This window comes from Triticum urartu, chromosome 6A (genome assembly GCF_056163025.1).
Source record: "Triticum urartu cultivar PI428250 chromosome 6A, HENAU_Tu73, whole genome shotgun sequence".
NCBI classification, from domain to species: Eukaryota; Viridiplantae; Streptophyta; class Magnoliopsida; order Poales; family Poaceae; genus Triticum; species Triticum urartu.
Window position 1 is genome coordinate 74,571,883 of NC_141878.1, and position 4,486 is coordinate 74,576,368.

Consider the following 4,486-nt stretch of genomic DNA (forward strand, 5'->3'; position numbering starts at 1 on the left):
GCTTAATGCTTGTCACTAGGGCCCGAGTGCCATGATTTCAGATATGAACCTATTATGTTTTCATCAATATATGAGTGTTCTTGATCCTATCTTGCAAGTCTATAGTCACCTATTATGTGTTATGATCCGTTAACCCCGAAGTGAAAATAATCGGGATACTTACCAGTGATGACCGTAGTTTGAAGAGTTCATGTATTCACTATGTGTTAATGCTTTGTTCCGGTTCTCTATTAAAAGGAGACCTTAATATCCCTTAGTTTCCGTAAGGACCCCGCTGCCACGGGAGGGTAGGACAAAAGATGTCATGCAAGTTCTTTTCCATAAGCACGTATGTGTGACGCCTGGATAATTAAGCTACAGTAAACCTCTCTTAATGATGCCACGTTACCACGGTTACTGTTCCTAATCTCACATTATTTCGAAACCGATTTGAAATTCAAATTCAAAATTGAGCAAACAATAAAAGTTTTCAAATATTAAGACTAAAATATTCGGAGTGAGCCAAATACTGCATAGGTAATTATAATGAAGAAACCACACTTTAATAAAATGTTTAAATATTCAAATGATAATAAAGCAATAGTAAAAACTATTATTTAAATACTTTTAAATAATAAATAATTACGAAACTATTTTATTTAGTTACCCAAATTGATGTGGCAGTAGTAAATATAGTAATACTAATTTAGGAACCATTTCTGTATTTTATAAAACTATAACCGTTTTAAGAAATAAAAGAAAACAAAAAAAGAAAATAAGCAAAACATAAAAGGAAAGTACAAATATAAATAAAAGAGAACTCCCCCCGCTGGGCCCCGGCCCAGCTGGCCTCAGGCCCAACAAGGCCGGCCCACCCCGCACCTCCCTGGCCTATATGGCCCCTGTCCCGCCGAAACCCTAAACCGCTAACCACCCCACTTTCCCCACTCCCCTCGCCCCTCCCTCTAGCCCCGCTCGATCTGGACGCCCACGGCGCCCCCGACGCTGGCCCCGATCTGGGCGCCGCCTAGTGCTGCTCGACGCCGTCTCCCTCGTCCTCGTGCCCCGTCTCCTCTCCCTCGACGGCGCCGCTCGCCGCGCCAACTGCGACCGCGCCCTCGACGCCCGACGCCGCATGGACACCGCCGACCCGCCGGACTGCGTCATCCTTGCCCCCGCCGCGCCGGACTGCCTCGTTCCCGCCTCTCCTTCGCCGGTCCTCCCCGCGCCTCGCCGCCCTCTTCTCTTCAACGGGGGTGAGCTCCCGGTAGGGCCCCATCCGTCTCCCCCCTCCGAACGCTACGCCCCCCACGCCGTCCCGTCGCCGCCCTACCTCTGCGTGGTGGCTCCACGTCGCGGCTTCCGCACGCCCGCGCGCGCCCAGGGCGCGCCTCGCCCCTCTACGCCCGCCGCATCGGCCGGCTCCCACCAGCCGCTGCCCCGCCGCTATGCTGCTACTGCTGCTTTCTCCGTCACCGCACGGCTCGTCTTGGCCATCGTCTCCGGCCCCCCATGACCCCCACGGGCTTCACTAGATGCGAGCGAGCAAGGGCAACCTTCTGGTGCCCTTGACTCATCCCACTGCCGCCTCCAACACTGCTCCGATGAACCTCCACCGCACATGGTGGCCGTTGCCGTTTAGCCGCCGGCTAATCCACTGATTAGCCACAATTAACGCTGCTAATTACCCCCCTGGCCAAATGACAAGCGAGGCCCGCCCCTGTTAAAAAAAGAGAATATGTAATCAAAAAATTAATTAATTAAATTAATTTGGCTAATTAAATTTAGTTAACCTAATCAAGTAATTAAACTAATTAACCTGAGACTATAACGAATGGGTCCCACCTACCAGGTTTGACCTAGTCAACCTGTGGTCCTGATGACATCATGCTGATGTCATGCTGACACAATAACTGTATTTTCTAATTAAATTAAACCTGTTAAATCCAAAATTGTTTTAAATCTTTAAAAATTAATATAAAATAATCCGTAACTCGGATGAAAATACTTTGTATATGAAAGTTGCTCAGAATGACGAGACGAATCCGGATACGTAGCCCGTTCATCCGCCATGCATCCCTAGCATAGTGAACACGCAACTTTTCCCCTCCGATTCATCTGTCCGAAAACACGAAAACCGGGGATATTTTCCTGGATGTTTCCCTCCTTCACCGGTATCACCTCATACCGTGCTAGGTCACCTCTAGCATCGCGTTTTGACTTGTTATGCTTTGTGATACTTTGATTGCTCTATTATTTATTGTATTCCCCCTCCGTTACTTCTTTCCGGTAGACCCCGAGACTGCCGGCGACCCCCAGTTCGACTACGGTGTTGATGACCCCTCCTTCTTGCCAGAGCAACCAGGCAAGCGCCCCCTTGATCACCAGACATCGCCTACTCTTCTCTATACTGCTTGCATTAGAGTAGTGTAGCATGTTACTGCTTTCCGTTAATCCTATCCTGATGCATAGCCTGTCCTTGCTACTACTGTTGTTACCTTTACCTGTAATCCCAATGCTTAGTATAGGATGCTAGTTTATCATCAGTGGCCCTACATTCTTGTCCGTCTGCCATGCTATACTATCGGGCCGTGATCACTCGGGAGGTGATCACGGGTATATGCTATATACTTTATACATGATACATGTGATGACTAAAGTCGGGTTGGCTCGAGGAGTACCCGCGGTTGATTCACGAATTGGGGGCTGGAAGGACATACTTTCGCGACAGCCCTCCGTGTGGATCTTTGTGGCGAAGCGACAGGGCAGGTTGAGACCACCTAGGAGAGAGGTGGGCCTGGCCCTGGTCGGCGTTCACGGTTATTTCAAGACAACACATTTAACGAGATCTTGGTATTTGATCTGAGTCTGGCCACTGGCCTATACGCACTAACCATCTACGTGGGGACAGTTATGGGCACTCGACGTTGTGGTATCAGCCGAAGCCTTCGTGACGTCAGCGACTGAGCGGCGCGCGCCGGATTGGACTGTAAGCCTGCTCTTGTATTAATGGGGCTAGTTCTGCTTCCGGCCGCGTATGCAACATGCAGGTGTGCAATGGGCGATGGGCCCAGACCCCTGTGCCATAGGATTTAGACCGGCGTGCTGACCTCTCTGTTGTGCCTAGGTAGGGCTGCGACGTGTTGATCTTCCGAGGTCGGGCATGACCCAGAAAAGTGTGTCCGGACAAAGGGGATCGAGCGTGTTGGGAAATGTGGTGCACCCCTGCAGGGAAGTTAATCTATTCGAGTAGTCGTGATCTTCGGTAACAGGATGACTTGGAGTTGTACCTTGACCTTATGACAACTAGAACCGGATACTTAATAAAACACACCCTTCCAAGTGCCAGATACAACCCGGTGGTCGCTCTCTAATAGGGCGACGAGGAGAGGGCCACCGGGTAGGATTATGCTATGCGATGTTACTTGGTGAACTTACCTTCTACTCTCTTCTTCTGTTGCAAGATGGAGGTTACCAGAAGCGTAGTCTTCGAAAGGACTAGCTATCCCCCTCTTATTTCGGCATTCTGCAGTTCAGTCCACATATGATAACCCCTTTTCATTTGATACCAATGCATACATATGTAGTGTAGCTCCTTGCTTGCGAGTACTTTGGATGAGTACTCACGGTTGTTTTTCTCCCCCTTTTCCTCCTTTTCTATACCCGATTGCTGCGACCAGATGATGGAGTCTAGGAGCCAGACGCCACTGTCGATGACGATTACTACTACTCAGGAGGTGCCTACTACTACGTGCAGCCCGCTGACGACGACCAGGAGTAGTTTAGGAGGATCCCAGGGAGGAGGCCTGCGCCTCTTTCGATTTGTATCCCAGTTTGTGCTAGCCTTCTTAAGGAAGACTTGTTTACTTATGTCTGTACCCATATATTGTTGCTTTCGCTGACTCGTCTATGATCGAGCTCTTGTATTCGAGCCTTCGAGGCCCCTGGCTTGTAATATGATGCTTGTATGACTTATTTTATTTGTAGAGTTGTGTTGTGATATCTTCCCATGAGTCCCTGATCTTGATCGTACACGTTTGCGTGTATGATTAGTGTACGATCGAATCGGGGGGCGTCACAGTATGACTATATTCGGAATACATGCCTACATTACATCAATGAACTGGAGCTAGTTCTGTGTCACCCTAGGATATGACTGTTACATGATGAACCACATCCGGCATAATTCTCCATCACTGATCCATTGCCTACTAGCTTTCCATATATTGTTCTTCGCTTATTTACTTTTCCGTTGCTATTGCTATCATCACTACAAAATACCAAAAACATTACTTTTACTACTGTTATCCTTTGCTACCGTTACCACTGCTATCATATTACTTTGCTACTAAATACTTTGCTGCAGATATTAAGTTTCCAGGTGTGGTTGAATTGACAACTCAGCTGCTAATACTTGAGAGTATTCTTTGGCTCCCATTGTGTGTCGAATCAATAAATTTGGGTTGAATACTCTACCCTCGAAAACTGTTGCGATCCCCTATACTTG

At 48.2% G+C, this 4,486-nt stretch overlaps 1 long non-coding RNA gene across 1 annotated transcript; it reads left to right on the top strand.

Moving 5' to 3' along the window:
• The first annotated feature begins 912 nt into the window (after window positions 1–912).
• Window positions 913–3,981, top strand: LOC147964027 (uncharacterized). The gene is made up of 3 exons (XR_015607353.1): window positions 913–1,235; window positions 2,273–2,344; window positions 3,660–3,981. It is a non-coding gene; the product is annotated as an uncharacterized LOC147964027 (long non-coding RNA).
• Window positions 3,982–4,486: the final 505 nt, after the last annotated feature.